A 25712-nucleotide genomic window follows, 5' to 3' on the forward strand; every position below is an offset into this window, starting at 1 on the left:
TAGTCAATATGTGAATATGGATGAGCGTTAATGAGTGGACCCAGAAGCTGTGTTACAGCCACGTGGGAAACTCGGTAAGTATTACACTCCTGTTTTATTCCTTATTTACTTTCTTTTTCCTTTACTTTTTTTAACTATCCAGGTGGACAAAGACAAAGCCGAACAATTACACGGAGTTCCCTGTAAACTCAGTTTTCGAGGTCCATGTATGGACACTAGGTGTCCAGTACAGATCCCGAACTTTACAGTTTGGGTTCTTCCATCACCACTCTTGATGACGTCTTCAAAAAAGTATCATTCAAACTGTTAACTTTGAGATTATTGCCATTTTGTTAGACAAGATTATTTTTTACTAATCTTAAATTAACAGTCTATGAATCACTTTATTCCCTGGAAAGCTACCTCTTCCTGCTGACTAATAATACACTGGAATCATAATTATTTGTATTGGAAGGTGACAATTTCAGCTATACATTAACCCAGCGCTTTTTTCCTCTAGGGGAATAACATATATAAATGACATATTATAAAAACACATCTAAGAGCAACATTTTAAAGGTATAGAATTGAAAAAAGCCGGCATTGCCTCCTAACACGTTAAACTCAAAGACAAATCCTAATTTGGACAATTTATATGAGGAAACAAAAGTATGAAAATTATTCTTAAGACTATTTTGTCATTAGTACTATTCTGTGAAGGCGTCTGTCAGAACCCAGTGTTTGGCTGCAGACCTGGGACACCGTATCCACAAAGACCCTTCTACATGAGTGGAGATGTTATTATAGGGGGGCTTTTTGATATACATATTTACTATAAAACTGAAGCTTTTAACTTCTCAAGTCCTCCACACCTGCAACCCAGGAAGATAAGGTGAGAAGAATTGGAGGATTGGTCCATACTGTTTTCTTTTTTTAAGTTCACATCATGCGTAATTAAAAAGGAGGACAGTATGTGATCATATCCAATGCCTGCTAAATTCAGTAAAAGAAATGTAAAAAGAAATACAAGGAGGTATGTGCTCATTTATGTGGGAAGAAAACAAGTAGGTGATCTGAAGCTCACTATGATTTTGAAATTCTGCATGTGCATTAAACGTGTGCAGAATGAGTTTATATATATATATATATATATATATATATATATATATAGATATTATATGCTTTTATATACATAAAAATATTAATACATGTTATATTCTTTTTATATATATATATATATATATATATATATATATATATATATAATTATATATATACATATATAAAGAAAAAAATGGATATATATTTATATATACAGCAAATATATACGGGCATAACTATAATACATGGAGTAGAAGCAATTGCACCTGGGTCCTGGAGATTAGGGGCCGAAAAAGTCCCATTGGACTATATAAAAAGACTAATACTATTAAACACGTGCAATAATTGGACGTCCAGTTAGAACATTTGGGGGCCCATGAGCTTCAAATTACACCACTGTATATACAGCATATATATATATATATATATATATATATATATATATACTGTGTATATATATATAGATATATAGATATATATATATATATATATATACTGTGTATATATATATATATATATATATATATATATATATATATGCCACATATATATATATATATATATATATAAAAAAACATAACTAGATATACATTTTATATATGTATATATATATATATATATATATATATATATATATATATGAATATAAATAACACAAGAAGGCACCGGTACATAAAGAATACATTATAGGATGGAGTGTCTATTGAAGATTTTATATTGGGACCTATGAACCTCATTTTCTACTTTTGTACATACTGCATATTGTATATGTCGTAATACATGTATGAAAAATAGATATAAAGGAATACAAAAATAAAACAACAGAGGAGACTTTTATACGTTACCCTAGGTATAGTACATATAAAAAAGTACCTACTTTTTAACCCCTTGGCACCACAGAGTTTTAGCTTTCCATTTTTTTTCTTTGCTTTTTTTATTGTCGTGTTCAAGAAGCCATAACTTTTTCATTTTTAACCGACATAGCTTGTTTTGTCAAGATTGGTCATATTTTTCAGTGGCATCATTTTGGAGTATGTATAACTTATTAGGAAACTTTTATTATTCCTCGTGAAATATATACGATACAGCAATATTTTCAGTATTTCTGCGTTTTAAATTTTATACTGTTTACCCTGCTGTACAAGTAATTGTATTAACTTTATCAAATTTCTATTATTTTTTTTTATTATTATTTTTGCACAATTAATACAGTCAAAATCTAATTTATTATTGAGTCATCGTATTCTGAAAAGCCATAAGTTTAAACATTTTCTGTCAGTGGAGTTGTATGAAAGCTTCTCTTTTGCATGACACGCTATGATTTTCATTGGTCCCACTTTGGGGTACACGTGACTTATTGAACCCTTTTTATTAACTCTTTGGGAGGAAAAATTAACAAAAAAACATCATTTCTATATATTTTGTTTATTTTTTGTAAACACCATTCATTTTTAAAAATAATTGTCATGCTATCTTTAAGCCTGCTTTACACGTTGCAATTTCGCATACGATTTGCAATGCCCCCATCGTATGTGTGGCATGTTCAATTTGTTGAACGTGCCGTACATACAAGTAACCCCCCGTCACACGTACTTACCCGTCCATACGACCTCGATGTGGGCGGCGAACGTCCACTTCCTGGAGTGGGAGGGACGTTCGGCGTCACAGCGACGTCACACGACAGCCGGCCAATAGAAGCGGAGGGGCGGAGCTGAGCGGGACGTAAACATCCCGCCCACCTCCTTCCTTCCGCATTGTGGGCCGGGAGCCGCAGGACACAGGTAAGATCTGTTCATCGTTCCCGGGGTGTAACACACTGCGATGTGCGCTACCCCGGGTACGATGAACAACCTGACGTGCAATTCTAGAGACAGGTACGATGTGTATGCGATGAACGTTTTAACATTCAATCGCAATCGCACGTAGCTGTCACACACTACTTACGAAACTTACGATGCCGGATGTGCGTCACTTACGACGTGACCCCGCCGACACATTGTAAGATACATTGTAGCGTGTAAAGCGGGCTTTAGTCTTTGGATTGATACAATCAAGACAATACTAAATCATTTATATCTTTTTTTATGTCAGAAAAAAACAAAACATTTTTTGCCACCGTGGCTTGAGACTAAATCTAGATTTTTTTTTTGTTAATTTTAATTCTTACAGAGTTCATCTTGCAGAATGATTCACATTTTAATGATATCCTTTGCTTTTTCATGTCTCTGGTTATAGAAGTATATGAAGGTTTTTTCACAGAAATAAACTTTTTTGTATTAGAAAAAAGGAATTTGTCTTTTTTATTTCTACATACATTTCAGCAATTAAAAGAATTGAAAAAAAAAAAAGATTATTTATATATATATATATATATATATATATATACATATATATATTGTGTATATACAGTGCCTACAAGTAGTATTCATCCCCCTGCAGATTTAGCAGGTTTGATAAGATGCAAATAAGTTAGAGCCTGCAAACTTCAAACAAGAGCAGGATTTATTAACAGATGCATAAATCTTACAAACCAACAAGTTATGTTCCTCAGTTAAATTCTAATAAATTTTCAACATAAAAATGTGGGTCAATTATTATTCAACCCCTAGGTTTAATATTTTGTGGAATAACCCTTGTTTGCAATTACAGCTAATAATCGTCTTTTATAAGACCTGATCAGGCCGGCACAGGTCTCTGGAGTTATCTTGGCCCACTCCTCCATGCAGATCTTCTCCAAGTTATCTAGGTTCTTTGGGTGTCTCATGTGGACTTTAATCTTGAGATCCTTCCACAAGTTTTCAATTGGGTTAAGGTCAGGAGACTGACTAGGCCACTGCAACACCTTGATTTTTTCCATCTTGAACCAGGCCTTGGTTTTCTTGGCTGTGTGCTTTGGGTCGTTGTCTTGTTGGAAGATGAAATGACGACCCATCTTAAAGATCTTTGATGGAGGAGCGGAGGTTCTTGGCCAAAATCTCCAGGTAGGCCGTGCTATCCATCTTCCCATGGATGCGGACCAGATGGCCAGGCCCCTTGGCTGAGAAACAGCCGCACAGCATGATGCTGCCACCACCATGCTTGACTGTAGGGATGGTATTCTTGGGGTCGTATGCAGTGCCATCCAGTCTCCAAACGTCACGTGTGTGGTTGGCACCAAAGATCTCGATCTTGGTCTCATCAGACCAGAGAACCTTGAACCAGTCTGTCTCAGAGTCCTCCAAGTGATCATGAGCAAACTGTAGACGAGCCTTGACATGACGCTTTGAAAGTAAAGGTACCTTACGGGCTCGTCTGGAACGGAGACCATTGCGGTGGAGTACGTTACTTATGGTATTGACTGAAACCAATGTCCCCACTGCCATGAGATCTTCCCGGAGCTCCTTCCTTGTTGTCCTTGGGTTAGCCTTGACTCTTCGGACAAGCCTGGCCTCGGCACGGGTGGAAACTTTCAAAGACTGTCCAGGCCGTGGAAGGCTAACAGTAGTTCCATAAGCCTTCCACTTCCGGATGATGCTCCCAACAGTGGCGACAGGTAGGCCCAACTCCTTGGAAAGGGTTTTGTACCCCTTGCCAGCCTTGTGACCCTCCACGATCTTGTCTCTGATGGCCTTGGAATGCTCCTTTGTCTTTCCCATGTTGACCAAGTATGAGTGCTGTTCACAATTTTGGGGAGGGTCTTAATTAGTCAGAAAAGGCTGGAAAAAGATAATTAATCCAAACATGTGAAGCTCATTGTTCTTTGTGCCTGAAATACTTCTTAATACTTCAGGGGAACCAAACAGAATTCTGGTGGATTGAGGGGTTGAATAATAAATGACTCTCTGAATAAACTTTTCACAATTTAAAAAAAAAAAAAAAAAAAAAAAAAGAAATAACATTCTTTTTTGCTGCAGTGCATTTCACACTTCCAGGCTGATCTACAGTCCAAATGTCACAATGCCAAGTTAATTCCGAATGTGTAAACCTGCTAAATCTGCAGGGGGTTGAATACTACTTATAGGCACTGTATATATAAATATATATATACTGTATATATATATTTATTTTTATTTATTTATTTATTTATTTATTTATTTATATTAAACAATGCCTGCTACTCCCACAAGGGACTTAAACATGTGATCCTTTGATCATACTGATTATACACTTTACAATGCATTGTCTAATCTGTTAGGGGTACTTTACACGATGCGACATCGCTAGCAATTGCGCCCGCCCGATAGCACCCGCCCCCGTCGTTGTAACGATATGTAGTGATTGCTGCTGTAGCGAACATTATCGCTACGGCATCGTCACACGCACATACCTGTTTAGCGACGTCGCTGGGACTGCCGAACAATCCCTCCCTCAAGGCGGAGGTGCGTTTGGCATCACCGCGACGTCACAGCGACGTCACTAAGCGGCCATCCAATAGAAGCGGAGGGGCGGAAATGAGCGGGACGTAACATCCTGCCCACGTCCTTCCTTCCGCATTGCCGGTGGACGGAGGTAAGGAGATGTTCGTCGCTCCTGCGGTGTCACACATAGTGATGTGTGATGCCGCAGGAACGAGGAACAACATCGCTACTTACCAAACAAGGATTTTTTGTTATTAAACGACCTCTCCAAAAGAAATGATTTTTGCCTTTTTTGCGATCGTTTTAGGTTGCTCCAGCCTGTCACACGCTGCGACGTCACTTACGGCGCCGGATGTGCGTCACAAACACCCTGACCCCAACGACATTGCTTGAGTGATGTTGCAGTGTGTAAAGTATCCCTTAGTATCTGACTATGGCAGGTAATCTGACAGGCTGTGGTATATGGTAGACATGGAGCCACTGTCAGGCCTTACAAATGTATTGATGGATGCCAATTGGCTGACAGAGGGAGAGCTCTCCCTCTGTCAAATTCTTTACATCCCGCTGTCATTACTAGCAGTGGCATGTGAGAGGTTAAAGTTCGGAGATTGGACTTGGCTCTGTTTAAAACACATGCTTGTGTATTATGGTTGACTCCTGGCACTGGCACAACTTCTGTGCTTATCTTATTCCTGAAACATAACTTTGTACCCAGTGCTTTCAATCTGGATCTACAATTCTGTTTATTTGTGGGAAGGGGTTAATAACATTTGTCATGTTTGATTTTGTAACACTGAGAGTTTTTGAAAATAAAATTCCTTAGGTTTGACAATTTTTTTCAAAAATTGCTAATTTCATAAAATTCAAGACAAATTAATTTTGAACAGAATCAATTTGCTCATGTCTAAGGCGGGCTTTGCACACTACGACATCGCAGCCCGATGCTGCGATGCCGAGTGCGATAGTGCCCGCCCCCGTCGCAGCAGCGATATGTGGTGATAGCTGGCGTAGCGAAAATTATCGCTACGCCAGCTTCACACACACACTCACCTGCCGTGCGACGTCCCTGTGGCCGGCGGCCCGCCTCCTTGTTAAGTGGGCGGGTCGTGCGGCGTCACTGTGACGTCACACGGCAGGCGGCCAATCGGAGCGGAGGGGCGGAGATGAGCAGGATGTAAACATCCTGCCCATCTCTTTCCTTCCGCATATCCTACGGAAGCCGCAGTGAGGCCGGTAGGAGATGTTCCTCGCTCCTGCGGCTTCACACACAGCGATGTGTGCTGCCGCAGGAGCGAGGAACAACATCGGACCGTCGCGTCAGCGTAATCATGGATTACGCCGACGCTGCACCGATGATACGATAACGACGCTTTTGCGCTCGTTAATCGTATCATCTAGGCTTTACACACTGCGATGTCGCATGCGATGCCGGAAGTGCGTCATTTTCAATTTGACCCCACCGACATCGCACCTGCGATGTCGCAGTGTGCAAAGCCCGCCTAACACTTTGCATGCGATTTTTCTCTTCAGCAATTGCAGCTTTGTCAAAAGGTATAAAAGAGGCTTCAAAACTAAGTGTAGAAATTCCTCTAATCCGAACAACCTTTTACGCGACCAGAAAAACAGTACACCCACAGTAAACCATTTGAGTGCCGGTATCATCTTTTTAGTCTTATGGACATATTTTTACAGTTTCTGGTATGCCTGGATTCCAGTACGTTGATGACTAAATTAATTTACTTTTGTGGTACTTTCTATTTTCAGCATGCTCTTGGAAGACTTTTATAATTTCCTAAATTTGGTGTTCGCAGTGGATGAAATCAATCGTAACCCAAACATTTTACCTAACGTGAGTCTGGGCTACAACGTGTATGATTCTTATGTCGACCTCTTCAGAACTATACAAGGGGCTGTTCGCATCTACTCAGGAAACACCAAACAGTATCCAAATTACAACTGTGATAAATACGGCGTCCTTGCTGCCGTCATTGAGGGAATGGCATCCAGTTTCTCTATACAATACGCCAATATATTTGGGATCTATAAATACCCACAGGTAGGTAAATAATTACTCACCCTTTACCCCAAGCAGGACATTTTGACTCATGCCCTATTTAATCTAATTTAATTTTAAGATTGAATTGTTATATGCTTCTTAATCTATCAGGAAAAGAGAGATGGCAACACTTCTGGCGTTCTCAATCCATTCATTTCTAAGTGAGCTCTAAAAATCGCATACTCATTTTTGGAATTCCTATAGAAATAACTGTACAATGTTGCGCATGTGCAACCACTAATGATGAGTGAGCACTAAAATGCTCGAGTGCTCTTTACTCGAGTTGAGCAGGTCGGATGCCCGGACTGTCTCGACTCGATTAATGAGTATAATGAAAGGCAGTTGGGCTCTCTTCCCACATACAGCCAGCGATAAACAGAGCATTTCCGAGAGATGGTGGGATTTTGTTTTTGTTTTTAATAACACAGTGCATCAAAACATGCTGTTGTACTGCCCTGAGAGGGGCCCGGCCGCTTCCTCCGCTTGCTCGGGCCGAGCTGCTCGAGGTCCGGGCTCGGTTCTCGGTGGCACGAGCGCCTCCGGACCGGGGGCCACGTCGCTCTTGTTAAGGGGAGATGGTGGGGGGTGGTAGTTGTGTAATGGGTCGTGACGCCACCCACGGGTCGTGGTGATGGGGGATGCACCACCACTGCGGCTGAAGTGATGGCGGGCTCGTCCAGGATCGGTGTTGCGGACGTAGCTGAGATGTTAGCCCTTCCGTGGGTAGGGGCGGTGTGTCCTGGGGCCCCCGGTGGGGGGGTGGACTGTAAGGGGATGATGTTGTCGTCGGGGTGCAGGGCACCGTGCCGCGGTGTAGCGTCATGCCCGGATGGCACTGGTGTACTTATGATTAATTCACACTCAGAGTCACTGGTAAACCAAACTTCGGTAGTGGTAGGTCCCCGCGGCCGGCTGCTGATGTCCCCTGTGGGGTTGATGGTGGCCCCTTTTCCCGTGCACCTCTGGATGTTTGTGTTTCGGCCCCCCTGCCTAAGCAGTGGTAGCCCACTCCCCGGCGTTGAGCTGCCGGAGGAGCCCTCGGTTGCCCGCAGGCCCTGGCCTGTGTTGTCGGGTGTTTGGCCCTTGGTGGTGGCGCTCACCCGGTCTCGGTGGGCTTTTGCCTTCTTTCGGGACTTTGGGTGTGGATGAACCCGTGAGGTCCGGCCAGCAATCAGTCAATTTGCCTATACTCAGTGGCTTCTAAGCTAGGACGGGGTCTGATTACCCTCCTGTTGGTGCTCCGGTACACGGTTGACTCCCAGGTTCGGGACCGGCGAGCTCCAACCCAGGCCCGGTCCATATGGTTCTGCCGGTTGCTGTACCGGTACTCCTGCAGACGGCCACCACCGTCTGCCTGCCTGACGTTCTCTAAGGAGCCCAGGCTCCTACCCGGGTCCCTGACAGCTACTCCTCTACCACTCACTATCAACTCCAAAACTCATCTGTTTGAACTTCCTGCCCCAGGACAGTAGTCTCCTCGGTGGGCGTGTCTTTCTGCCTGACTCCGCCCACCTGGTGGGCTCTACTCGCCCTGAGGGAGGCATCAGGTCTCCCTTTCGGGTGACATGTGTGTGTGTATGTGGTAGATGTTATTACCTGTGACCCCTGGGGTCCAGGGCGTCACATACCCCCTTGGTTTAATGCAGACCGTCCGTGGGCTGCTCGATCCACTCCGGTTTATTTTCCTTTTTCAACTGCAAGAACGGGAAAACACTTACAAACATAATAACTTTAATACAAACTATGGTTACTGAATGTCTTCCCTTAACGGGAGTCATTTTTCTTTAACGTTTCAAATTTTATTAAACAGGAACGGGTTCATGTCCTTCCGCCTTTCCCACCCAAACAACCTAGCCTTGATGCTGCCCCTAAGAAATGGGCAGCACCCCTTTTCCTCAGTCCGGAAACAGGAACACGGCAGGTCACCCAGGCGGGAACGGGTACAGTGCAGCGCACCCGGCAGTTGTCAAGGGCTCCCCGGAGGATGGTCACCGGTCCCGGTGGTGACCAGACCCCAGCCTGCTCTGCTGCGGGTCCCTCCTCCAATCTGCCTCTCCAGAGGCCAACAGAACGGGAAACGTGAAGGCATGTCAAAGGGGGCAGATAGGGCAATATTTACAAGCCCAAAAGTTTTTGGGTGGCCGGCAAGTCCACGGCCTTGTCCATGAGCAGTCACTCACGCAACAGGGCTTTTCAACAACACACAAGTCCCAACGGGGACGGGTCCTTTTTATGACAACGGCTACCGGCTTTACTCATCAACGGGGAACTCCTCTTCCACCTCTACTTCAGGGCTGTACGGTGGAGGAGAGGGCTGTCTGCCACTCCAGACATCTAGGGCAAACCAGCCCCTCTCCCCTCGGTGCCGGGTGTAGTGCACCAAATCGCTGGGCAGGAGGTCACGGTCAGGGTGCCCGAACGGGAGATGGCTATTTACATCCCGCTGGGGAAAAGAACACTTCTGTTTCCAGACCGGGGTCGTATAAGAATCCCCAGCCCTTGTCCTTGTTAAATCGTCGGACCTGGCCCTGGTGGGTGGGGCCCCGTACCCAGTAGCCAGCGTTCCTTAGGTGCTCCTTCCCCTCAATGGCACGGGCCAGCACCTCCTCTCTCTTTCTTTCTCTGGCCGCAATCTCCCGGCTCAACTGGCTGCCGCTCCCAATATGGTGGGTTTACATGCCTGAGGTCTGCATCAGTGGGGATCTGGCCCAGCTGGCACTCTCCAGTGTCGACCACTATCGACACCCTCGGAGGGGAGCGCCGCTGTGTCACGGCCGGCTCTGCTGCCCTGCAGCTGCCTCCACGCGGAACCTCAGCCAAGGCCCGTGACCCTGGAGCGGCTTGTTTTGCCTTCGGAGCCTTCTTGGCCGAGTGGGTAGCTGGAGCCTGGGTACCTCTGGGCGTTGCCACTTCCGGGGCCTTTGGCATCGCCTCTGGTTCAGGTGCCGTCCGGTAACGGTTCCCCTCCGGCAACGGGCTCTGCGCGGCCGGGTTCAATTGCAGGTCCAGGCCTGCCTCCTCCAGTAACTTCCCATGAGTGCTCGGGACGTACTCCGCCACCGATGTTGGGGGTGGGGATATGGGTGGAGGAGCAGCAACCACTGTTGCGGGCAATGGAGGAGGCGGTATGGCGGGCAACAGCAGACCGAGCCCCTCAGCCGCGATGGCCGACCCCTCAAGAGCATAGGGACATGGGTCGCCTCCCCACCCTGCCAACACCGTCATTTTCTCACGGGCCCGCACAGCAGCCACTATCTCCCCCATCTCTGCCGCCCAGTGCTCCACCAGGAAGCTTACCTGGTGCTGGAGGCGGCGACACATCTCCTCCATCCGGGTCTTCACCCACACCGCTGTTCCTTGCGCGGGCTCCGGGGTATCGGGACACGGGACGGGAGTCGCCATGCTGCACAGTGTGGGTCCAGGAACCGAACGGATGCAGGGTCCTGGAGTCCCTACCTTTATATCTTCTCGGTTACATCAGGCAGCCTTTTCGCCGCCTTCCCCCTTGGTTTTCTCTTAACACTCCTCCTTCGGGGCAGGGCTTTACTTTTCGCACCTTCACTGCTTGGGGAAGACGACTCGAGCGGGAAACTTTCGCGCCAAGATGGCAGGACTTCAACTTTTTCGGCAGGGTGCCGCTGATGGAAACTTCTAAGGCGCACTTTCCACAGGTAAGTGGACTGTCCGAATCCTGTTCGTGAAGCCAGAAAGAGTATACAAGTACCACCCTGAGAGGGGCCCGGCCGCTTCCTCTGCTTGCTCGGGCCGAGCCGCTCGAGGTCCGGGCTCGGGTTCTCGGTGGCACGAGCGCCTTCGGACCGGGGGCCACGTTGCTCTTGTTAAGGGGAGGCGGTGGGGGCTGATAGTTGTGTAACGGGTCGTGACGCCACCCACGGGTCGTGGTGACTGGGGATGCACCACCGCAATGGCTGAAGTGATGGCGGGCTCGTCCGGGATCGGTGTTGCGGACGCAGCTGAGATGTTAGCCCCTCTGTGGGTAGGGGCGGTGTGTCCCGGGGCCCCCGGTGGGGGGGTGGACTGTAAGGGGATGATGTTGTCGTCGGGGTGCAGGGCGCCGTGCTGCGGTGTAGCGTCGTGCCCGGATGGCACTGGTGTACTCACGATTGATTCACACTCAGAGTCACTGGTAAACCAAAGTTCGGTAGTGGTCGGTCCCCGCGGCCGGCTGCTGATGTCCCCTGTGGGGTTGATGGTGGCCCCTTTTCCCGTGCACCTCTGGATGTTTGTGTTTCAGCTCCCCTGCCTAAGCAGTGGTAGCCCGCTCCCCGGCGTTGAGCTGCCGGAGGAGCCCTCGGTTGCCCGCAGGCGCTGGCCCGTCGGGTGTTTGGCCCTTGGCAGTGGCACTCACCCGGTCTCGGTGGGCTTTTGCCTTCTTTCGGGACTTTGGGTGTGGATGAACCTGTGAGGTCCGGCCAGCAATCAGTCAATTTGCCTATACTCAGTGGCTTCTAAGCTAGGATGGGGTCTGAGTACCCTCCTGTTGGTGCTCCGGTACACGGTTGACTTCCCGGTTCGGGACCGGCGGGCTCCAACCCAGGCCCGGTCCGTACGGTTCCACCGGTTGCTGTACCGGTATTCCTGCAGACGGCCACCACCGTCTGCCTGCCTGACGTTCTCTAAAAGGCCCAGGCTCCTACCCGGGTCCCTGACAGCTACTCCTCTATCACTCACTGTCAACTCCAAAACTCATCTGTTTGAACTTGTGCCCCAGGACAGTAGTCTCCTCGGTGGGCGTGTCTTTCTGCCTGACTCCGCCCACCTGGTGTGCTCTACTCGCCCTGAGGGAGGCATCAGGTCTCCCTTTCGGGTGACATGTGTGTGACCTCACAGGGGATGGGGGTGTGTGTGTATGTGGTAGATGTTATTACCAGTGACCCCTGGGGTCCAGGGTGTCACACTGTTACCCCCAATGAGAACCATTGAAACACTGAAACAGTCTCACACTGGTGTGCCAGCTCCCATCATTCCCTAAAGGGAACTGGTTCTTTGTGTTGAATCGTTCATGAATGACACATCCAAGCACCCACAATATTCAGCCAAGCATCGAGCGAATCCAAGCATACCGATGCTCAATCAACTATCGAGCAGTGGCGAAAACACTCACTCATCATTAGCAGCCACCTCTCCTATGATAGAGCCAAGCAAAAGGTCCCCATTTTTTAGATAGATTCGGGTGGGATACACATCCATCTTATATTCATAAAATGACAAGAAGAGAATAATCATTTAACCAACCATGAGTTAAGTGTTTCATACCTTACTAATTCTATTAGAATTACACAATGTAGCACTCAAATATGGGAGGGTGTAAATGAATATTTTTGTACCATTATCCCAACTCAGAAAGTTTTGTGCTTAGAGTATATAGACTTAGAGAATTTGATGCCAAGCCCAACACTTGAATATATCGATACATGTTGGACAAATGTTTTTCAAGGTTTTATGCTATGGCAGTATCTTCTCCCTGCCCTGCTTCCCTATGTGCATGCATAGGAACAGACCTGTCAGTTTAGGGGATCAGGGTGGGAACCTGCCTTGGACAAGGCATCCGAAGCTCAAAGTTAAAGGTCAGATTTTCATAATCTGATTTCTCTGAAATGCTCATTATTGCAAGAATGCAGTCAGTTTCTTCTGATTTGGGCAAAATAAATGGTTTCGGCAGCATGAATCTCATGTCAGGTTCTCTTTGAGGCTCCCATACACATTGGGCTAAAATTGGCCAAACTGGCCAATATCGTTGAGGTCTTCCGACAGTCTAATGCAGGGTTCCCCAACTCCAGTCCTCGAGGGCCGCCAACAGTACATGTTTTCAGGATTTCCTTAGCATTGCATGGGTGTTGGAATCATCAACTATGCAGGTGATTAAATTATCACCTGTGCAATACTAAGGAAATCCTGAAAACATGCTCTGTTGGCGGCCCTCGAGGACTGGAGTTGGGGACCCATGGTCTAATGTGTATGAGGGCCTCGGTACTCTTCAATGATGTCAGGGGAGAGAAGAATTTGCCATGTTGAATTTCAATGGCTGATAATTTTGTTCTCTGGGGGATAAGCCACCATCAGAGGAGTTTAGGGCCTCGATACTCTTCAGTGATGTCAGGGGAAAGAAGAATTTGGCATGTTGAATTTCAATGGCTGATAATTTTGTTTTCCAGGGGATAAGCCACCATCAGAGGAGTCTAGCAGCGGCTCTCTCATAGAGAACACATGAGTGCTAGGCATATACCAACATTCCTGTGTACAGGGAATTTGGGAGAGATTCTGTAGGTCAAAAGATCTTTCAGCCGACATCTATCCATGTGTATGGGGGACTTTAGGCTTTTTGCCACACCTAAGACCTGTTCCTCTGCAGTTTGCAGACTTATTTGCTGTAAAATACAAATATACGTGTTCATTTTTATGCATTTTTTTACAGATCAGCTTTATGTCACAAGAGCCTTTGCAGAGTAACAAGCTGTATTTCCCGTCCTTCTACCGGACAGTACCGAGTGAAAAGACGTTATATTCTGCGGTAATAGCATTACTGAAGCACTTTGGGTGGATGTGGGTCGGTATCATATATCCAGATGATGACGGTAGCATAAATGCTATAAAGAATATTAAAAACCTGATAGTGGAAAATGGAGGCTGCATTGACTTTATTAAGCTTGTACCCTCCATTAACGACTTTACTCCAGAAAGAATCGAAGACATTAAAAAAACCATTGTGAAATCAACAGCAAATGTCATACTTGTCTATGGGTCTAAAAATTATGTGTATTACTTGGAGCTAAACATCCATATAACGAACATTCCTGGGAAAGTGTGGATCCATACGGCAGAGTCCAGTTTCAGAATGTTTAATTCTATAAATGACACCCAAGTCAATGGTTCCTTAACTTTTATCATGCAGAAAAATGAGAACCCAGCATTTATTAAATTTATCAAAGAAGTTAATCCAAGTAGATTCCCACCAGGAAGGACATTTACAACATGGTGGGACGAATTGTGTGAAAATCGTTGTCCGTTCAACCCAAGGAGAAGAAATTGCACAGGAGTGGAAAGTGGAAGGCCAATTTTGTACTCACATTGCAATCTCCGATTCACAGGCATGAGTTATAATGTGTATAATTCTGTCTACGCAGTGGCTTATGCTTTACGTGAAATGTATCAACAGATACCAATGAGCGAACGATTGAATGATACAAATAAACTCAAATTTCAAGATTTAAAAGGTTGGAAGGTAATAATAATGATACGTCTCCAAAAAACTGGTTTGTTATTTGTGGAGGCAGAAACATTGAGCAGGATCATATAGCATACGAGACAAAAAATGAGCCTGGCTGTCACACGATGTGTGGCTCAAAACTCGCCGAGTGTCAGGACTACTTCTGACGCTGTTCACACAGGAGAGTCAGACACTCCATAAAATGGTGCTTTTGAGTTGCACAGACAGGCTCGGGCATCGAGAAGCTGTGCTATTGTTATTGATTGGGCCTGCAGGAGTTAAGTTCTGCTAGCCTGTGGAGGCTTGAGTCACATGTTGCAGGAGACTTATCACAGTCGCCTAATTCCTTTTTAAGATTCTGGTGCCTGTTCTCCTATGCAGACTATAGCTTTATGCGATCCTGGTGCTTAGCTTTGTTATCCAGTTGCTGTGAACTTTTGTGTGCTGTTTGGAGTGTTGTGGAAATCCTCTTGCTGTCTAATTATTTCCTTCCTTCCTTTAGTGTCCTCCTGATCATGTATTGTTTATACCTCTGTGAGTTATTGTTGTGAGTTTAACTTTTGGGTTTTAGCAGTCTATTTATTTGTGTGGGATTAATCCCTCCTGTCCTGACCATCTCCTATGTGGAGGGAGGGGGGCCACTAGCCAGGGTTGTTAAGGAGCTAGGGTAAAGAAGGAGGCCCAAACATCGACACCTTCAGATGTATCTTTGAGATTAGGGTCAGCTAGTGTTCCTCAGGCCAGTTTAGACTCCACTGTTCCTAGTGATCCCATCACATGCCATGACACTGCCCCAATGTTTGTTCCGCCTTGAAAACCGCTATGGAAATTGTATATTTTGTGTGCAGTTTATAAAGTTTTGAATTGACTTTTAAAAAATATATTAATAAAGAACTTTTATGGTTTTTTCCACTTCTTTTCTCTTCTTTTACAGTTGCATAGGTTTCTCAAGAAAGTTAATTTCACGAACTCCCTGGGGAAAGACATCTTTTTTAGTGATGGAGAAATATCAGTTGGATATGATATTTATAATGTTATTTACTATCCAAATTTGAGCATACATCCTCAAAAAGTTGGAAGCTTTAATTTCCTTGCTCCGCCAGGGAAGCAAATGTTTTTAAATAAATCCACTATTATTTGGGAAAATAAGTTCCCAAAGGTTAGTATCATTATAAAAAAGAATACGGTATATACAGTGACTTGAAAAAGTATTCATGGTTACTGAACTTTTTCACATTGTTTATGTTACACCTACAAACTTAAACGTATGTATTTTTTGTGATAAATCAACACTAAATAGCAAGTATTTGTGAATTGTAAAATAAATTATACACGGTTTTCCTAATATTTAAAAATATAAATCTAAAAATTATGCTGAGCATTTGTATTCAACCCCCTTTAATTTGAAAAGCCTAAAAAAAATTCTGAGTGACCAATTGCATCCAGAACTTGTTGCCTAAATAGTACATTGAGTCCAACTGTGTAATTTATTCTCAGAAAAACTACAGTTGTTAAGAGAAGGCCTTAGAGGTTTGCTTGAGAATGTTAGGGATCAAACATCAAAAGCATCATGAAAACCAAGGAACACACCAGACAGGTCAGGGATCAAGAGTTGTGGAGAGAGTAAAGCAGGGTTACATTATAAAAAAGATTGCCGAGCTTTGAACATCTCATGGAGCGCTGTTCAATCCATCATCCAAAAAATAGAAGGAGTATGGCAAAACTGCAAACCTACCAAGACACTGATACTCCAAGCATTGAGAGCATTAATTAGAGAAGCAGCCAAGAAGCCCATGGTCTCTCTGGAGGAGCTGCAGACATCCACAGGACAACTATTAAGACCCTGTCACACGCAGCGATATCGCTAGCGAGCGTACCCGGCTCCTTCGTTTGTGCGTCATGGGCAAATCACTGCCCGTGGCGCACAATATCGTTCAGAGCCGTCACATGGACTTACCTGCCTAGCGACGTCGCTCTGGCTGGCGAACCACCTCCTTTCTAAGGGGGCGGTTCGTGCGGCGTCACAGCGGCGTCACTAAGCGGCCGCCCAATAGAAGGGGAGGGGCGGAGATGAGCGGTCGTAACATCCCCCCACCTCCTTCCTTTCTCATTGCCGGCGGCCGCAGGTAAGCTGTAGTTCGTCGTTCCCGGGGTGTCAAACGTAGCGATGTGTGCTGCCTCGGGAACGACGAACAACCTGTGACCTCAACAATCAACGATTTTTTTAAAATGAACGACGTGTCAACGATGGACAATTTGGTGAGTATTTGCCATCGTTAACGGTCGCTCGTTGGTGTCACACGCAACAACGTCACTAACTATGCCGGATGTATAGAAGAGGAAAAGAAGTAGGCAAGAAGCACTCAACTAACTAGATAAATATACAAAATATAACATAGAATTTATTGAAGGAAAATACAGTGCAAACACCATAAAAACATATAAAAGAAGCAAGACACTCGTGCCATGGACCACAAATGAAGTGCTGATGCAGTATATATCACAATGCAGGTATATCAATACAGGAACCAAACATAGAAACTGACTAAGACAATGTATGTCAGTATGAAAACCAAAATTGTCAGTCTAAATAGAACCAACAATTGTAATGGCCCCAATAATAAAGTACTAATACACCAATGCAGATACAACAGTGCAAGGGAAAGAATGAGCACTGATAACAGCAAGATAAGCCTGCAAGGAACCCAGAGAGGTTAATCTAGGTAACCTAGAGATAAAATAATACAGGCACGATACCAATAAGGGAATAGTCACCCAGAGGGTCCAGGGAGATAACACCCAAGTCAGGGAACCATGTGTGAGTGTCAGGGAGTAGACACCGACCCGACGCGTGTCGCTCAAAGGAGCTTCATCAGGGGAGGGTCGTAACACCCCCCCCACCTCCTTCCTTTCTCATTGCCGGCGGCCGCAGGTAAGTTGTAGTTCGTTGTTCCCGTTGTGTCACACGTAGCGATGTGTGCTGCCTCGGGAACGACGAACAACCTGTGACCTCAACAATCAACGATTTTTTTTAAAATGAACGACGTGTCAACGATGGACAATTTGGTGAGTATTTTCCATCGTTAACGGTCGCTCGTTGGTGTCACACGCAACAACGTCACTAACTATGCCGGATGTGCGTCACGGAATCCGTGACCCCGGCGATATATCATTATACGTCATTGCGTGTGACGGGGCCTTATGTCATATATTCCACAAATCTGCCTTTATGGAAGATTGGAAACAAGAAAGTCATTTTTGAAAACAAGCCACAAGAAGTGCAGTTTGCAAAAAGCCATGTATGGGACTCAGTGAGCATGTGGAAGAAGGTGTTTTGGTTAGATGAGATCAAAATTAGAACTTTTTGGTTAAATGCAATACACAATGTGTGGCAGAAAACTAACATTGCATATCACACTGAAAACATCATCCCCATCGTTACACATTGTGGAGGCAGCATCATGCTGCGGGGAGGCTTTTCTTCAGCAGGGGCAGGGAAGCTGGTAAGAGTTGATGGGAAGATGCATGACGCTAAATACAGGGCAATTGTCACGCTGTAGTCTAAGATGTACAATAGCAGTACAGCGCAGTAATGTGGGACTGAGAGGATTCCTGAAACTATCTGAGAAGATAGTTAGCTGGTAAACCACTAGGGGGCGTAAAAGTGGAGGAAACGTATGAGCAGGGAATTCCCTAGCAGAGGTAATACTAGTCAAGCCCACCAGATGGCAGTAGAATCGTCAGAAAGCCGTGTCACAACATGAGGTCTTGTAAGTACACAAAGGCAAAGTCTAAATGTAGTCAGAGGGAAGCAAATAGTCAGTAGCCGGGAAATCAGAGCCTAGAAGCGAGGGGGAGTGGGAACACAAGACAGAATTAAGGTAAACAGATAAGTAACAAACAGGGAGACAGCGGGAGAGACACTGATGGAAACAGACAACAGAGGAGGTTACCAGGTCAGGTGAACACGGAGGTCAGGAGGGGGCAGGGCAGACAACAGGTCACTCAAGAGCAGAACACAGCAGAGCCAGAAGTATCACTGGCGAAGTCCAAGAGAAACAGTGCCCTAATAAAGCAGCCTGACCTCCAGAACGAGGCAGAAAGGATTAACCCCTAACGTGACCTGCATCAGAAGTGAAACTAAAAAAAAGGCTCAGCTCCAGCTGAGCCAGGAGTCAATCATGACAGCAATCCTGGAAGATAACCTGTTAGAGGTTGTTAAAGACTAAGGGGTACTTTGCACACTACGACATCGAGTCCCCGCCCCCGTCGCAGCTGCGATATCATGGTGATAGCTGCCGTAGAGAACATTATCGCTACGCCAACTTCACATGCACTCACCTGCCCTGCGACGTCACTCTGGCTGGTAACTCGCCTCTTTATTAAGGGGGCGGGTTGTGCGGCGTCATAGCGACGTCACACAGCAGGCGGCCAATAGAAGCGGAGGGGTGGAGATAAGCAGGACGTAAACATCCCGCCCACCTCCTTCCGTCCGCATAGCTGGCGTGAGCCGCAGGACGCAGGTAGGAGATGTTCCTTGCTACTGCGGCTTCACACACAGCGATGTGTGATGCCGCTGGAACGAGGAACAACATCGTAACATCGGTCATTTCCAAATCATGGAAATGACCGATGCTACACCGATGATACGATTACGATGATTTTGCGCTCGTTAATCGTATCAAAAAGGCTTTACACACTACGATATCGCCTGCGACGCTGGATGTGCATCACTTTCAATTTGACCCCACCGACATCGCACCTGCGATGTCGTAGTGTGCAAAGTGCCCCTGAGACTGGGGCATAGGTTCACCTTGCAGGTGGACAATAACCCTATACATATTTTCAGAGCTACAATAGATGGTTTAGATTAAATCAATTTCATTGTGTGAATTGCACAGTCACAATCCAGACCTAAAGGCCACTTTACATGCAGCGACATCGCTAGTGATGTCGCTGCCGATCGCAACCGCCCCCTTCGTTAGTGCGTCACGGGCAAATCGCTGCCCGTGGCACACTATATCGTAAGGCCCCATCACACGGACTTACCTTCCCTGCGACGTCGCTGTGGCCGGCGAATCGCCTCCTTTATAAGGGGACGGTTCGTGTGGTGTCACAGTCACGTCATACGGCAGGCGGCCAATAGAAGCGGAGGGGCGGAGAGCAGCCGAAGGAAAGACACGCCCACCTCGTTGTCGGAGGATGCAGGTAAGCAGTTGTTCGTCGTTCCTGGGGTGTCACACGTAGCGATTTGTGCTGACTCAGGAATGACAAACAACCTGCATGCAAAAGCAGCAACGATAATCGGGATTAGAACGACCAGACAACGATCAACGATAAGGTGAGTATTTTTGATCATTAGCAGTCGTTCGTACGTTTCACACGTAACGACGTCGCTAACGAGGCCGGATGTGCGTCACGAATTCCGTGACCCCAACGACATCTCGTTAGCTATGTCGCTGTGTGTAAAGCCCGCTTAACTCTCATTGACAATCTGTGACAAGATTTTGAAAATTGATGATCACAAATGCTTCCATCCAATCTCATTCAAGCTAGGGCGATTTTGAAAAGAATGGGCAAATATTTCAGCTTCTCTATGTGCAAAACTGGTACAGACATCCCCCAAAAGACTTGCAGCAATAATTGCAGAAAAAAAGTTGGTAGTACAAAGTATTGAATCAGGGCACTGAATACAAATGCATGTCACAATTTTCAGATTTATATTTTTAACCTTTGTCCGGCTGATTAGTTACAATTGTAACTATTCCGTTTTAAAATTGCAATACATTTTTTTTTTTACAAAAGCCGTAGAGGGCTGAAATTTGGTGACATCTCTGCAGTTTTGGTCCAGAATGTATTGGCCAAATTTCAATAAAATATCTCAACCCCCTTCCGAGATAAGGGGTCGCGGTAACGTTGTAAAATTATGCAGCTTAACGAAGGTTAAAACATTTAAGCGGGCTTTACACGCTACGAGATCGCTACAGCGATCTCGTTGGGGTCACGGATTTTGTGACGCACATCCGGTCGCTTTAGCGATGCCGTTGCGTGTGACACCTTTGAGCGATTTTGCATCGTTGAAAAAACATGCAAAATCGCTCATCGATCACATGGGGGTCCATTCTCAAATATCGTTGCTGCAGCAGTAATGAAGTTGTTCCTCGTTTCTGCGGCAGCACACATCGCTCCGTGTGACACCGCAGGAACGAGGAACCTTCCTCCCGGTCGCAATGTGGAAGGAAAAAGGTGGGCGGGATGTTACGTCCCGCTCATATCCGCCCCTCCGCTTCTATTGGGCGGCGGTTCAGTGACGCAGTTGTGACGTCGCTGTGACGCTGAACGAACCGCCCCCTTAGAAAGGAGGCAGTTTGCCGGTCACAGCGACGTCGCAGGGCAGGTAAGTAGTGTGACGGGTCTGGGTGATGTGCGCCACGGGCAGCGATTTGCCCGTGTCGCACAACCGATGGGGGCGGGTACCCACGCTAGCGATATCGGTCACGATATCGCAGCGTGTAAAGCGGCCTTTAGAAGACCATGTTTCATTTTCTTTACACTTTACAATTACATGCTACTTAATGTTGGTATATCACATAAAATTCCAATAAAATAAATTTACGTACCTGGATGTAACGTGAAAAAATGTGAAAAAATGAACAGGGTATGAATACTTTTTCAAGGCACTGTACGTGTAATTATTTTACAATTTAGAAGTTATTAAACTTAAAAAAACAAACAATAATTAGCTTGCAAACACATCTGACTTCTGAGATCAATTGACAATCTATCCTATCGAGTCCTACTAACTGTCCCAAGATAGCAAATGTTTAGGAAAATGATAATTGGACAGATTGCTTTCTTAAGGAGCACTATTTATCTTTATAGAGGCAGCCAGCTGAAGTAGGGAGTCTTAAGATGCCCATACATATTACATTAGAAAAAAACATACTTACCAAAATTGGGACACATTGCTAGTGCACTACAGGATATTACAGGCATCCATGATGGCGGAGGTAGTACAGATGCGCAATACTGATAAACAACTACTAACACACCTATCATCTATGCATCATAAATGTGCACGGATAAGACTTCTATAGGACATGTCTGCTTTTGGACCGATGATCCTTTTTGTCTCCAAAAGAGATAAGCTGTTGCTAGAGACGTCTGGCGGTGACTCTTTCATAGAGAAAACAGGAGTAAACACTCTCCTATATGGGAAGTGGGGGCAAATTAGCTGCCGGCCGAACAATTGGCCAAACCATCATTCAGCTGAGAGCTACCTAATGTGTATTGGGGTGATAGGGTACCGTCACACTAAACGTCGTACCAGCGATTCCGACCACGATACGACCTGGTCAGGATCACTGGTACGTCGCTACAGGGACGCTAGTGAGCTGTCAAACAGTCAGATCTCACCATCGACCAGCGACCAGCCATCAGCCACCAGTGACTCGTGTAACGATGCTGCGCTTGGTAACCAGGGTAAATATCAGGTAACTAAGCAAAGCACTTTGCTTGGTTACCCGATATTTACTCTGGTTACCAGTGTACACCACTTACAGGCTGCCCGCGCTGGCTCCCTGTATACGTAGCTAGGGTGCACATCAGGTTACTAAGCAAAGTGCTTTGCTTAATTACCCGATATTTACCCTGGCTATGTGTGCTGGGAGCCAGCGCTGGCAACCTGTAAGCAGTGTACGCTGGTAACCAGGGTAAATATCGGGTAACCAAGCAAAGCGCTTTGCTTAATTACCCGATATCTACCCTGGTTACCAGCGTACGTTGCTTACACAGAGTCAGTGCTCGTTGGTCTCCCGCCGTCCAACACGCTGATGTGTGTTGCACAGCGGGAGACCAGCGAGCAAAAAATGAACCAGAACAGTGTGTAACGTTCAGCGATTTCACAGCAGGGGCCAGGTCGCTGCTTAGTGTCACACACAGCGAGATTGCTGATGAGGTCACTGGTACGTCACAAAACCTGTGACTCAGCAGCGATCTTGCTAGCAATCTCGCTATGTGAGAAGTACCCCTTAGAAGCCAGGCAATCTTCTCTGGGAAAAGATTATACAAAATAGCTTTGACCCGTACGCAAAAGAAGTCTCTGTAGTAATGCCAACTACCTTATTAGAAGTAGCTACCCAACCCTGGAAGTCTACATGCAAATCTTTGCCAATACAATGAGAGACTACCAAGTCAGAAATCTTAAGGGAAGAGAAGAAAAGAATGCAACAATTTTATAATATTGCCATACGTAGTCTATTTTTCAAGTCATGTAGTTTGATAACGTGTATCACTGTATATATATTCTATGCTTTAGATACCACAATCGTTGTGCAGTGATACCTGCAACCCGGGAAACAGAACATCTATGAGGGAAGGACAGCCTATTTGCTGTTATGATTTTGTGTCTTGTCCAGATGGACATATTTCCAACCAAACAGGTTAGTTTTTACACTTTTTTGTCCTCCAAGCAACAATAAAATTGATTTCCTAAATTGGATCCTAAGTTGGATTTCAATACATGCTTGAATAAACACAACAATGAACAAATACTGCATGGACACATAAGACTGATGATAATGGTTAAGTGTTGTCTGTTCTACAAGACGTCCGAGTCTCCAAGTAGAAAGGTTGAGGTTCAATCCTTGTGGCTTAAACATTGCCCAAATGGATTACCAAGGAGCCAGTGGACAAATTACCTCAACTTTAGTGTGTCTTTTTCCCTCTTTGGCCACTACTTTTTATTTACGGCATTTTGTTAGGAAAGGTCATCAATATCTTCTTGGTGGGGGTGCAATACCCGTCACCTCCACTGATCAGCTGTTACCAGTGCCGGAATTTGTTAGATGCTGCCGGACACAGCAGCTTTGTTATTTTTACAATGGCCATGGCGGTGTATTACAGATCCCCTCCTATTCAAATGAATGGAGGGTGTATCTGTAGTACCTAGTCACAGCCAATATAGAAATTACAGAGCTGCTGTGCGCCGGTAGAATCCGAGAACTTCCATCAGTTGATGCCAATAGTAGCTGATTGGTGAAGGTCTTGGGTTTCACACCACCCACAGATCAGACATTGATGGCCCAACTCAAGAATAGGCCACCAATAAGAAAGCAGTGGCCACTCTCTTTAAGCTTTTTATCTTTCAAAGGTCTTAATTATATTAAATATATGATTTCAGACGTAGGTGTGTGTACCAAGTGCCCTGAGGACAAATGGCCCAATAAGCAGAAGACAATTTGTATCAAGAAAGATCTAACATTCTTATCTTACGAAGATCCAATCGGAGTTGTCTTGACTGTCATAGCCCTTCTATTCTCGGTGGCCTCTGCGGCAGTTCTTGGGACATTTATTAAGAATCAGCACACGCCAATTGTTAAAGCCAACAATCGGGACCTCAGCTACGTCATTTTATTATCGCTCATGCTCTCCTGCCTCTGTTGTTTAATTTTTATTCAACGTCCAGAAAGAGTAACGTGTTTTCTACGACAAGCAATTTTTGGAATCACCTTTGCTATCTCTGTATCATCACTTCTGGCTAAAACATTGATTGTGGTGATCGCTTTCAATGCCACCAAACCAGGGAAAAACTTACGAAAGTGGGTGGGGGCCAAAGTTCCAAAATCTATTGTCTTGACCTGTTCAGTCATACAGGTGCTTATATGTATTACATGGTTTTGTGTAACACCCCCTTCCATCTATTATAACAGACAGTCAGAAGTGGACAGAATCATAGTGGAGTGTGATAAGGAATCGGCCATTGCATTCTATATTATTTTGGGTTATTTGTGTATTTTGGCCTCAGTTTGTTTATTGTCGCCTTTTTCGCAGAAAATTACCTGACACTTTTAATGATGCTAAACTAATTACTTTCAGTATGTTGGTTTTCTTTAGCGTTTGGGTTTTCTTCATTCCGACTTATCTGAGTGCTAAAGGGACGTCCACAGTGGCTGTTGAGGTATTTGCCATCTTGGCCTCCAGTTCTGGGATGTTAGTTTCCATATTTGCACCAAAATGTTATATAATTTTGGTAAAGCCTCATAAAAATAAGAAAAACTTTGTATTGAAAGGAACCACATAACTTGGTTTTATATAAAAAAAAAAGTGAACAGAGTTTTCCAATTAAAATAGCAAAATGGTAAATTGAAACTGTAGGCTAGATAATATCGCTTCAATCTTTTGGGAAAATGATGCTTTCAAGTAAAAATGAAGATAACACAAGAACAATTATTAAAGCCGAGAAGCATAAAGTGAAGTTTCTGGGCCATAACCTACTACCGATCCAATTGAAAACCTTTAGTTTTTGGGTCTATTCCTAGTTTTGCCAACAAATATTGAACACCAGAGGCCTGAGCTTAAAGGGAACCTGTCAGCAGATTTGGCGACCATAACCTGCGGCCACCACCAGTAAGCTCTTCCAGGTATTCCAGAATGCTGTATATAAGAGCCCAGGCCGCTCTGTAAAATGTAAAAATCACTTTTATTATACTCACGTAGGGGGAGGTCCGGTCCGATGGGTGTCGTTGCTCTCTGGTCCGGCGCCTCCTCTGTGCTGTGATAGCAGTCCTCCTTCTACCCAACCCAGTTTGGATGCCGTGTCCTACGTCATCCACACAGGCAGGCATTGCGGTTCTGCGCAGGCGCAGTTTGATCTGCCCTGCTGAGGGCAGATCAAAGTATTGTAGTGCGCATGCATGGGCAGTCTTTCACCTTTTCTCATGCCTGTGCATTACTGTGTTTTGATCTGCCCTGGCGGCAGGTTATGGTTGTCCAATCTGGTGACAGGTTCCCTATAAGCTCCCTTTATAGTGCTTAGTAATGTTCGATTCTGTTCACCGATCTTAAGAAGTTTATTAATCAAGCATTGTCTCAGTATCACATTTTCTGGATGTTCGTTTAGTAAATGATATCAACTATGCAAAAGTTTTCAAACTTTCAACATACACACATGAAAACATGTTACACTGATCCATATTTTGGTTTTAGAAGTCTACAATAAATTTTCAAAAAC

At 45.2% G+C, this 25712-nt stretch overlaps 1 pseudogene; it reads left to right on the forward strand.

The window, feature by feature from the left end:
- The first annotated feature begins 20 nt into the window (after positions 1-20).
- LOC142251813 (vomeronasal type-2 receptor 26-like) lies at positions 21-24782 on the forward strand (annotated as a pseudogene).
- Positions 24783-25712: the final 930 nt, after the last annotated feature.

Source organism: Anomaloglossus baeobatrachus, chromosome 9 (assembly GCF_048569485.1).
Source record: "Anomaloglossus baeobatrachus isolate aAnoBae1 chromosome 9, aAnoBae1.hap1, whole genome shotgun sequence".
Taxonomy (NCBI): Eukaryota; Metazoa; Chordata; class Amphibia; order Anura; family Aromobatidae; genus Anomaloglossus; species Anomaloglossus baeobatrachus.